The sequence below is a fragment of the Plecotus auritus genome, assembly GCF_963455305.1.
Source record: "Plecotus auritus genome assembly, chromosome: 6".
NCBI lineage: Eukaryota > Metazoa > Chordata > Mammalia > Chiroptera > Vespertilionidae > Plecotus > Plecotus auritus.
This window is the reverse complement of record NC_137773.1, coordinates 78,276,431-78,288,545: the sequence shown is the minus strand read 5'-3', so window position 1 is coordinate 78,288,545 and position 12,115 is coordinate 78,276,431. Positions and strand designations below refer to the sequence as shown.

The 12,115-nt window shown below is 52.1% G+C and overlaps 1 protein-coding gene across 1 annotated transcript in view; it reads right to left on the bottom strand.

Moving 5' to 3' along the window:
• The window catches only part of FAM167A (family with sequence similarity 167 member A), a 36,264-nt gene extending 25,339 nt beyond the window's left edge, over positions 1-10,925 (bottom strand). Inside the window, exons 1-2 of the mRNA XM_080672237.1 lie at positions 10,763-10,925; positions 5,299-5,393 (exon numbers count right to left, since the gene is read on the bottom strand). The gene's annotated coding sequence lies outside the window, so the exon portion shown is untranslated. The remainder of the gene's footprint in view (positions 1-5,298; positions 5,394-10,762) is intronic.
• Positions 10,926-12,115: the final 1,190 nt, after the last annotated feature.

The following is a 12,115-nucleotide window of genomic DNA, read 5'->3' as shown; positions in this document are numbered from 1 at the left end:
GGGGTTCATTTGTGGCCATATCCAGCCTCGGAGGCAGATGTGACCTGCAGGGAAGGTGGGATTAGCTAAGTCATCCCTGGTAAAGGACTGTTGGGGGGTCTGTTATTGTGATATAATAAGAAATATATTTGGTCTCTATCCCCAGTTCCTGAGACAGAGTTCCTAAAACCCTTTTTAAATATATATATATATTTACATTTTATATTTATATTTTATTTCAGAGAGGAAGGGAGAGGGAGAGAGATAGAAACATCAATGATGAGAATCATTGATTGGCTGCCTCCTGCACGCTCCCTACTGGGGATTGAGCCACCAACTTGGGCGTGTGCCCTAACCCAGAATCAAACTGTGACCTCCTGGTTCATAGGTTGACACTCAACCACTGAACCACCATGGCTGGGCTCCTAAAACCCTTTTAATCTTCTAGGTGACGAGAGTGATAGGAAAACCTCTGTTATAATGTCTGCTTTTTGTCCCCAGCTCCTGAGACAGTTGCATACTGATACAATGAAAGGAGCATCTTTTGTTACTCATAGCAAGGCTCTCTCGACCCCACTACAGCTCATGTTAATGAGCTGTCATTTGGATAGTCCCTCAGGATAGGGCCGGTGGCCAGGGGGAAATAACGAGGTGATAGATCATGCCTATTTAATGAGGCTTCCAAAAAAAGCCTAACTGAAGGGGTTCAGAGAGCTTCCAGGTTGGGGAAGACAGGGGTGCTGGGAAGGCAACATGCCTGGGAGGGCGTGGGAGCTCTGCACCCCTCCCCCACACCTTGTCCTATGTAGGACCTCTTCACCTGGCCAGTGAATATAAGGAAATGTTTCCCTGAGTTTTGTGAGCCATTCTCACAAACGACTGAATCTCAGGAGGGGGTTGTGGGCGATTCCTGATTGATAACCAGTCATTTAGAAATACAGGTGATATCCTGGGATTTGTGATTGATGTGTGATGTGGGGGACAGTTTAGTGGGACTGAGCCCCTAACTGGCGAATCTGATGCCAGCTTGAGGTAGACAGTGTCAAATTGAGTTAAATTGTAGGCTACCCAGTTGGTGGCTGCAGAGAACCAGAGAATCGGTTGGTTGGTGTGGAAACTCACATGCCTGGTGTCAAAAGTGGTCTGAGGTGCTGTGTGGGTAACAACCTAGCACCTCTCTGAACTGGTCTCAGAGGGTCATTTCATTTACAGGGCTGCTTGCCTCTGTTTTCCCAGCAGCCCTGGGTCTGCCTGTTTGAGTCTTTACCTCCTGCCACTTCTGTGAATACCTTACAATAATGTTGTCTTTTGATGCTTACAACCAAGAGCCCTGGCTGAAATGAGGGGGAACATACAATCCATTTGGAAGGCAAATGTATAACTGAGGGCTAAGCAGTGGCATAAAACAGCGTGACTCCCGTCCTCACGACTCCATGTGCCCTTTAGAGGGGCTGGTGCCACCTCCAGGGAGAACCCCGGGGTGGTGACCATTGTCCTCTTAAAGAAGCTTTTACTGGGATTCCATCTGCATTCATAGCTATGTTTCCTAATTTACAGTCTACTACAGGCAATGCTTGGTGAGGACATAACAACTTCATGCAGGTAAACTTACACTCTTCCTTCCAGCAGAAGTGCCCTTCAAGGGTCCTTGTGCGTAAACTGACACACTCTGGTTTTAGGCTCAGTAAACTTGTTGAATGAATGAGTGAGTGACTGAATGGATGAATGAATAAAGGAGAACTTTTATCCCTTGGTTTGTCATTGGCCCATTTGGGAACTCCCTATTCCTCACCAATTCTAAAGCTCTGCTTTAGGGCTTAACTGAAACCTTGCCTCGTCTCCTAAGCCCCCAAAGACACCCTACCTTCCAGGCCATTTCTTGTCTGAATTCTGACACTGGCTTCCATGATGCTCATGGCTCACCAGCCTGTACGACCTTGAACTGTGAGACTGTCCTGTCTCCTTGAGTACACTCAGTACGCTCAATAGAGGAGCCACAGACTGCTTTGCACAGGCATGCGAGGCCCTGCCTGCAGTCCAGGCCGGCCCTGCTTCCAGCAACAGAAAAGGGGATAGTAGGCAATGGTGGGCACATGAAGGCAGGCAGTCATCCCATCCCCCCAGGCCTGCCTTGCTGAGGAAACTCAGATCCTGCAGAATCCTAAACCAGAGTAGGGCAATTCTTCATAGCAGGAATGTCCCCGCAGGAGACAGACCATAGCAGCGGGCCCGCTCCTGGGCGACAGTGCCTCTGGCTCTATGTCCACTGCTGAGCCTTCTGCCACCTCTGTGTGTTCACCCCCTTCTGTGTCTGTCATGCTCCTCAGCCAGGTCAGGAGTCACTCCTGAAAGCCAGCACCTCTGTTGAGTGTGTTTCCTGTGTCACTAAGCCTCAAATCCTCCTTAGAGAGAGTCATTCCCTGAGCTCAGGAGTGGCCTAAGGACAAGCAGCACCTTCCCTATCCTTAGCCAGTGCTTGTGGGAGAGGGGGGGCAGTCTGAGGGCTGCAGGAAAGGCAGCTGAAGCCCCCACTGTGACTCCCAGTCTTAGCCAGGCCAGGCCACCTCCCACCTCTCCGCAGAGCCGCATGTTCCCACCTCCTACCTGAGACCAATGCAGGGCCCATGTGACTGAGAGAGGCTCAGAGGCTGAGATCAAAGGGGGACCCCAGCTCCCCAGGCTGTGGGTGTGCATTCTGAGACCAGAACCACCCCCAGTGGGAGCAGTGAGACTTGGGGAGTCACCTTGCCTCACTGCCTGGGTCTCTGCCCCTCTTTTGAAATTGGGGTGATGCGGCATCCACCCTGCGGAGCCATGAGAGTGAGGGAAGGGCTCTGTGGACTAGAACCTGTTTTATAAACTGAAAGAAATTCAGGGTGGCTTAGGCCACACTCACACCTCAGTCTCTTTCTTTCCTTTTCTAAAGCAGATAATGCTTTCCCCCCAGGTGGATGTGGCGTCATTCGGCCTGGGACTCCGACTCAGAGCTGTGACAAGGCAGGCTTTCTGGTCTGGGTTTACTCATAAACCCTGGTACTCAACTAAAACAGGGAGCTCAGGGCCAGGACTCAAGACTGACCTCCGGCGGCGGCGGCGGCGGTGCATGGAGGCAGTGAAATCCTCGCCTGTGTTCTGCAGACTTGCAGGAGCGCTAATGCCTGGGGCTGAGAGGCTGCGGGACACAGGCCTGCGCCCCACAGAGCTGCCCACCAGAGCCAGGGAGCTCCCAGGAGCTTCCAGAAATTGTGTTTTCTCTTCTCATCAGAGGTTGCCATGGTGACCGAAGCAGGAGGAGACACCCGCTGGTCTGGCTCTACACAGATCATCTATCCTGGCTCATCTTTATTCCAGGTCTTGGTCAGAGCTGGTACTGGGAGCGCCTAAGACGGGGGAAGGACATCCAGAGACCAGACCCTTGGCACCAGTTACGTGTGCGTGGTGGGAGAGAATTGTGTTGGGACATTGTGTGTGCTTGTGTATAGGTGGAGGGATACGGGTGGGTTACATTGCTGCGTGTGTGTTATGATGTGCAGTGGGGATGCTAGTGAGAGAAGTGGGGTGGTGTCAAGAGTGCACATGATAGTAGGGTCTTTCCCAAATGTGCCCTTGATCTACACCTCAGGGGAGAGCACACCTACAGGGCTGCATGCTGCCCACAAAGGAGAACCCTCCACTTTCCACTTCCTGGAAGCTATGGATTATTCCTCCTGTCCTGGCAGCCAACCATTGTGAGAATCCAGCCATTTCTTCTAGGCTATGTTCCCTGCCCTCAAGCCTTGGCTCTATCACCTGACTTCTCCTTGAGGACAGTGACTTTCTCGTGTTTACTGCTGTGCCTGGCACATAGTAGGTGCTCAGTAAACTTGTTGAATGAATGAATAAGTGATTGAATGGATGAATGAATAAAGGGGAACTTTTATCCCTTGGTTTGTCATTGGCCCATTTGGGAACTCCCTGCTCCTCACCAATTCTAAAGCTCTGCTTTAGGGCTTAACTGAAGGCTTGCTTCCTCTCCTAAGCCCTCACAGACACCCCACCTTCCAGGCCATTCCTTGTTTAAATTCTGGCATTGGCTTCCATGACGCTTATGGCTCATTGGCCTGTACGACCTTGAACTGTGAGAGTGTCCTGTCTCCTTGACCAGATGTCTAGCTCCTCAATGGGAAGGACATTACTTTCTCTTTTATGTTCTGAGCACAGGCCTCTGCAAACAGCAGATGTTCAATAAACGCTGGAGACTGCAATGCTGTGCATCAGTGAACAAAATTCTAGCCTGAATAGTTCACACATCCAGGTGGTTTCCTGCCCAGAAGACCTCCTGCAGGTTCATGGGTAAGACTTGCAAGATCAAGATGTTTTTAGTGAGTTTGAATTGGGGAGTGGGGGTGGGCAGGGATTTGGGGGAGGCTGGTCTAAACTCTATGCTTTATCCTTTCCCCATAAACTCATGTTTGAATTTGACTAAGTCTTCAAGCTAGTTCACCACCTCATTCTACAGTCATTGCTCTTCTGAGTGGAACTGATCACTTCCTCTCCAAACAAAATTTTAGCACTTTTCTACACCAGTCTTGGGTACTGACCCTGGTCTTCCTGAGTTGCATGACTTAGTTACATTTCTGATGTACCTGTTAGGTGGTCAGCTATGTCTTTGTTTAGCATCCCTCTGTAGGCACCACCCCTGTATCATTTCAGGTGATTTGAAGGGACTGTGAGTTATAGCTCCCTGCCCATTGCCGCCACCCCCAGGAACACTCATGTGACCCAGACAGACATTCCTTTTAGGTCTTACTCTGGCAAGAGTGACTGGTCCATTGGATGAACCCCTGGCCAAGCAAGGCCATCTGGATATTTTCATAGGATTTAAATATAGACACATAGAAACAGGGTGTCTTTTCAGCTGAGGTAGCTCAGCTGGAAGGATCTAAACCTGAAGTTTCCATCTTTCTCAGCCTCATGGAGAAAGCTCCTCAGTCCCATTGACTCTCCTGCTCCAGGCAGCCCCAGGCCACCTCCCACCTGGGGTTCTAGCACTACTGCTGGGAGATGGGAATGAGACAACCTTTTTGGACACCCAGCCAGGGGCAGGAGAGAGGAGAGCTCCTGGCCTGGGAGACAGCCCCAAGGGCCCCATCCCACCTTCAGTTACTATGGCAACTCGCCCTCTAAAGCTCCTACTTCTCTCCCTCAGAAATGTGTTTTGGTGCAATGGCCTTTCCACTTCCTTGTACCCCAAGCACAGACTCTAAGCCACAGCATAGACTCTGTCACCACGTCACAGAGCCACACCCACCGGGAGCAGAGGCAGAGGCACCGACCCACCTGTACTCCTGGATGTGTCTCTCAGTGCAGGTGGCTTTGCAACATCCTGTGCTAATGGCTGCACCTCAGCTTATTCAAAACATCTGTTTCCACACCTGAAACAACAAGAGCAATCGCTAACATTTTGAAATCACACAGAAGTATACAGATCCCCCCCTGCACACACACACACACACACACACACACACACACACACACACACGGTGGCCTGGGCCAGAGAGACCTTCCTGAGAGTTATTACAGAACAACCACAAACCAGAGAAGTTGCCAGACTTGCCAGGGTCACACAGCACCGTTAGTGCGGCTGGCTGGCTTGGGTTGATCTTGGTTCCAGGTTGAGCTTCTGTTGTCTAGAATACAGGGAAGCCTTGCTTTGTCTCGCTGAGCTATTGTGAGGCTAGAATCTATAAAAATACTTGTTAAGACCTTTGCACATTCAGAGCACTCAGTTTGTGCTGAATAATTGATGGGTGCTGCTCCTGGCTGCTTAGAGCAGATTCACAGGCCTCTGCCATAGGCTGGGAACGTGGAGACCTTTCCCATCATTCTGCCCAGTGAAAGAATTTGCCGAGAAAATCACCAAGAAAAAGTTGTGTTCCCTGTTGGGGGCGCGGGGGGAGACCCTGGCTCCCAGGAGCCATAAATCTAATCTAATTTATTGCCTCACTGAAAGGAGAGGAGAAAGTGCAGGCTGCTGCAGGGAGGGGGCTGCGTGTTACCCAGAGTCTCTACCACTGTGGCTTTTGCAAGGCTGTGAGGCCCTGGGAAAGGGTTGCTCTGCTCTGACAGGCGAGAGAAAGGTGCCTGGGAATCCAAGAGTCCGGTGGGAAGGCACGGAATCAGCCCTGGGAAAGGAAGAGTATGAAGCAAGGTTTTCCTCCATGAAAACACCTGACAAGGCAGAGATGTCCGGGAAGGGCAGAGGCAGCCTGTGGCCATCCCTGCCGACGGCTGCATGTGACCATAGACACTTTCTGTCCAAAGGCCATGGCAGCAAGGATCAGGGAGCAGAAAGTAGACACAGGGTGGCCTTTAAAGCAATTTGTAGAGATCAAAGTAGACACAGTTTGAGCCGTATTCTGGCTATGAGAACAGGGAACAGCTGGCTAAAACTTGCGGAACTATTCACAGCTCAGGACACCAAGGATGCACAATCTTCCCGCAGCGGGATGCGGCCTACCAAACTGTCTCCTGACTGGCATTCGTCTCAGTCCCCCAAACTAGACCGATTTAGGACTATCCCAATCCACAGGATAATTGGCTCCAACTTCAAATGAGCAGAATCAACAAGTCCCAGCTCAAGTGGGTTTGTTCTGATGACTGGCTTTCTCTCTTACTCTGCAAGTTCCAAACTCAATGGTTTCACAAGGACTTCCTAAGAAGTCTCATGGTGTGCTCTGTGCTCATGCAAGTCACTTCGCTTTCATACTATGTCTGGACCTGCCGGCCTCCCAGGCGGCTGAAGGGCCCTTGGAGTTTCCCTGTGTGTGGGCAGGGCCCCGTCCTAATGACTCCAGGATGGGGAGTTGAGGGTGGTTCCAGCTTGGGCTCAGCCTGACCAGCAACATTTGGCGCTGCCTGCCACTCACCCAAGGTGCAGCACTGCCCCCACCCTGGGGTTTGGAGGGGACATTTGGCTCAGGCACTGCACAAGCAGAACAGAAAGCAGGACATGTGACCTCCTTCCACATTACTAAGAACACTTAGTAATTCTATGACCTTGGGTCATTGATTTAACCCCATAGTTCTCAGGTTCCTCATCCATGAATTGGGGATCATAATGGAACCCACCTCAAAGCTTTGGAAGGATCCAATGAAGTAGACTGCATGCAAATTCTTAGTTTGGCCTCTAATAACACTGTCACCCCACTCCAGTGGACTGTGGCCAGCACTTTAGCTGACTTTCTGTCTGCTCAATACCAGGCATTTAATAATTAGCAGAATAAACATTAGAAACGCATTCTCCTTGGTGAAAGCAGAGGTATTCAAGACATGTGGGTTGGCCAAATGAATTCTGAGACACACTTGACTCTTGTAAGAGCAGGTGAAAGAATGCAGTGAGACCTCAAGGGATGTGTGGTCAGGGCATCTAGAGATGCAGATGGCTGGGACTAGCCCACAGAGCAAACTGTGTGAGCGCTGCTGGACCCATGTGCAAATAAATAGTTGCTCAGAAATATCTGCATATGTGGCAGAATTTGGTCAAAGGCTTGCTTTTATTCGACTTGATAATGAGGTCTGCCTTCGCATCCTCAAAGTTTTCCGTGGCTGCTGTCAAACAAATAAACCAAACACAACAAAACCTGAGAGTTCTGACCAAATGGACAGATGGTCAGTTCACAGTAGGATGCTGTCTCCAGAGCAGAGCACATGTCAATCAATGCTCACAGGAGAGGGAGGAGGTGCCACTTTTAACTTGATGGTGGTCAGGGGCACCAGGGCCTCACTGGCCTCCAGTTCAGGATCCTGATCCAGAACCTTCCTGGGTACTCATCCTCCTGAGAATTCCCCAGTTGGCCTTCCGGGTCACACTGGGTCACACTCACAAGCTCTTTTGGCTTTCTGGAATGAGGAAATGCTGCTCAGTCTTCAAGAAACCCTGAAACTGTGGCTGAGGCAGAGGTCACTGTCTGGGCCCACTACGTATCTGGAAAATCAGTTCTTCCCTTCGAGTTCCCACAGGACAAGCCCTGTGAGGAAGTCTTTGGGGACCCATTACCAACTCCCACACTTGGACCAGAATACCCGAGGAGAATTTCTGGCCATACTAGAGAAATTGCCTTGAAGAAATGGGGCTCAGTCTGCACCCTGGGAGGAACTGAACTTCCACACCTTCCTGGGGCTCTGCAAAGGCTTCTGGGCAGGGACCCAGGTGTGAAGAGGCCCCTGATGCTGGAGAGCTCACTACCCCTCTATCACTAGAGACGGGAGAGCCCTTCCTTGATGGGCAGGGCCCACTGGGAGATGGGCTGCTGCTCTTTGCACTCCCTTCTCCAAGGAGTTTTTCATGGGTGAGCATTGCTGCAGGGTGCGGGTGGGAAGGTCAGTTAGCATTCAGGAGGAGATAAGATGGGCATGGGGCAGCCCAAGCCTTTGCGTTCTCCTCTTGCCCACCTTCCTTCTCCCTTTTTTCCTTCCTCATCTGTGAGAGAAGTGTGTGTGTCTTGGGGAGAGGAAGGATAAAGACGGGGAAGTGCTGGGCTTTCATGCTCCGGGGCCAATCTCCTAACCATGGAGAAGCTCATATTTGCAGCCTTCCCAACTCAAGTGGGTAGCTTGACCCTCTGCGGCAGCTCAGATTCTGCAGGCTGATCAAAAAATTAGCCAGGCTTACATCTCACCTCCCTTCTGAGCCTCTTTCCCACCCCCAGTCTCACCTGCTCCCATGTACCCACTGCCCTCATTCAACACATCCTCACCCCTTCAAGGTCTGCTTCAGAATGTGCCTTTCCTTCCTTACTCCTCTCCCCTACCCAAATGCTAGGCTACATTTGCATTTTAAGAGCCATCCTGGTTAATCCTAAAGAATTTCCAATTCATGAGTGAGGACTCCCCCCCCTCTAGTCTGTAAACCAGAGAGCAAACTGCTCAGATTATCATTCATCTTCTACCTTTGCAAATAGCTCAACCTCCAGTCAAGCAAAGCACCATTGTGGGGAGAACACAGCCCCAGAGGGTCCTGGGAATTCCAGATACTGTTATCGGGCCAAGGGAGTTTTCCCCTAGCAAAGTTTACCTGTGGAGAACTTTATTTCCTGAGATCTACCTCAGGAAATACTTAGGCTCTGCCTTAACTTACTTCCCAGCCAGAGATCCTATTAAAGGCCACGTTGGTGAATATGGAAGCGGGACTGATAATCTAATGGAAATCCATGCATGTAATTGGAGATGAGAACAAGTGATGAGAACTTGAGGGTCTTCAGATGGGCAAGGGAAAAAAGGGGGAGGGGGAAGGAGAGGACCCTTTTCTCTGCTTCAGGCCAGCAGGGCTGAAGTGAGCCAGGCCCGATTACAGAGCCTTTCAGACTCCTGACACAAGAAATAGCTTTCCTGACTCCACAGGGTCTCTGGAGATGGCAAGAACCTTCCCAGGCCACAGGATGAGCCAGTCACACAGCTCTGGGTGAGACTGGTTTCCACCCCCATCTAGGTCTCTCTCCTTGGATCTGCTAAAGCAGCCATCCTTTAAGGGCACTGTCTTAGAAGTCAGGCACTTGAGGTTGAATGACTCTCTCTGCTCTTCATCAGCCCTGTGAACTGCACCAAGTTACTACATTTCTCCAGCCTGGTTGGCAAAATGAGGATATTATGTCCCCTAGAAGGACAATTGTGAAGATAAAATGACCAACAGATGTGAAGGCGTCTCAAGCAGTGCCTGCTTGGTAAATGCACTCAGAACAGAAGAGCTGTCATCTTTCCCCTTTAAATACAGCCTGTGGATGCTTTGCCAAGCCCCTCAGACATGCTGGCAGCAGCTCCCACCCTGTGGATACAGTCAGGCCAGAGATGCGTGGCCACCTCTGCTCTCCCAGGACTTTGCCTAGCACTCTGCACTCCCCATGTGTGCCTGGTGGGCAGCAGGACCGCCTGGGTCAGAAGGGAAGCTCCTTCAGAACCTGGCCTCCCTGAGCACTTTGGGGATGGCCCTGTGGATGGGAACCTGGGCTCATCCCACCTGGGACTCACCAGGAATGGCTGGGAGTTTGTGGAAACCAACCTGCCTTCCAGACCTTCTCAGGAGGAACCACACACCAAGGCGAATGAAAACCAGATGCAGGCAATAGGGTTTGTGTGCTTGTTGTTGTTTTTTTCAAAGCAGAATATCCCACCTGCCTTGGTGGGAGGAGACACTTGCCCACTCCCCGGGACTAAAGAACTTCCTGCGCTCTCCCAGTGACACAACCTCAGGGCTGACCTGCTCATTCCTGCGGGCCCTTTGGGCTGTGCATTTCCCCCTGATCACAGGGGCCTCAGCCCTGCAGAGCACCCTTGGGCCCAAGCGCCCTCAGTGGGTTGGTCACGTCTCCTGAGTTACAAATGCAGCTCGGGGCAGGAACTTTGTCGCTGAATCTGAAGTAGACAGGGTGGGTTTGGAGATGACCAGCGGTCTGGGAGTAGACCTGGAGAGGCTGAGTGGGGCTCCTCCCTCTCAGACCCGGTACCCCAAATCTCCACGCAATCTTAACCCTGGAGGTGGCCAGCTGTGATTTGGGAGATGGAGTCCAGCTACTTGTCCCACGCCCCCTGAGGGAAGAGTCCCAGAGGCCGGTGAGGAGGTGGGGTGTGCCCTTAGGGCGCCCCGAGATCGGTGCTCCCGCAGATCCAGGCAGGCTGCTTCCCACCCCTGCCGCCCTGGAGACCTACGCGCCCCGAGCCCCCTCCCTGCCCGCACCGCCGGCCACAGCCACATACCCAAGCCCGATCCCCAGCCCTGGGATCGTCTCCACCCCGGCCGCAAACCCACCTTCCGGGGTGCTCAGAGGCCCCTTCCAGGGGTGTCACCGAGGACCCCGCCTCCAACTCCCGACGCGGGCTCCCGGCTCCGCAGCCTCTGGCCCGGCCTCGGGGGCTAAGCCGGCTCCTGCCTCTCTTTCTCTAGTGCTCCCGTGAATTCTCAGCACTATTCTTTTTTTTTTTTTTTTAAGGGACTTTTTTTTTTTTTTTTTTTTTTGCGTTGCGTCAGGACGGTTGCCTGGCGACGGCAGAGCTATTCCGCGGGCAGCTCTTTCAGCCCGATCCCCTCCAGCCTCCCATTCAAGCCTCTCCTCCCGCGGCTCCAGGACCTGGGCGCGCGGGGTCGGGAGACGCGCACCGGGTCCTAACGCCCCGCTAGTTGCACGTTCCCCGCCCAGACCTGGACCAGAGCGGCCGCCCCGCCACACGCATTTGCCAAACCCTAGACGAAACCAAATCCAAATATCCTTTTCTTTCTTTCTTTCTTTTTTTTAACTCGAAACCTAAGCAGTGTTCCCATAAGCATGGCAACGTGGCTTTGCCACTGTCAGCAATTTGCCTGCGTGGAGGGGGCAGGAGAACCCCTGTCTGGCACCGCCAAGCCCAGAGCTCACACTCCACCCACAAGCGGCTGGAGTTCAAACTATCAGCAGCAACTCCCACTACCCAGTGCCTAACCTGTGCCCACCGTCAGAGCGACCCAGCAGGCAGAGGGGGCATTTCCAGCTTACAGATGAGGAAACGGAGGCTCGGAGAGGCTACGTAGAAACCAGAAGTGGGGCGGAAAACAGACATTCTTCCAGGTCTGTCTCCTAGACCAGCTGGGAGTAGTTCGAAGGACCTGCCCCAAAGCACGTGTTTCCCCCACTAACCACAGGGTGCCTCATGGCATATAATACTACGTGCTGTGTCAACCACTAGAGGTGGTTATATTCTAAATCTAGCAGCTGCTCCGCCAGAGCCTCGAGCTCCAGGTACCTAAGACACATACAAGACAGACGCCAGGGCAGCCCCATCATGGCTTTCAGGATCAATCTTTTTTTAAAATTATTTATTGATTACAGTATTATATATGTCTCCCTTTTCCCCCATTGACCTCTCCCCGGCCACTTCCACCCCCCAGCACGTGACAGCAGACAGGGTTCTCCAGTCCAGACCCTTGGTCTCCGCCTCCTCCTGGGACCACTGGCTGATGCCGAAGACCCTTGTGCTGCCCCCTGGTGCCTGTGTCCTTCGCTGCTTCTCCCCATCAGGGCCCTTGACCCACTTCCTTTCCCCCTTCATTAGCACCTCCGCTAATGGACTTGCCTAAGGAGGCATCCTGCTAATGTGAGCACCTCTTCATGCTAACGCGTTAATGCTT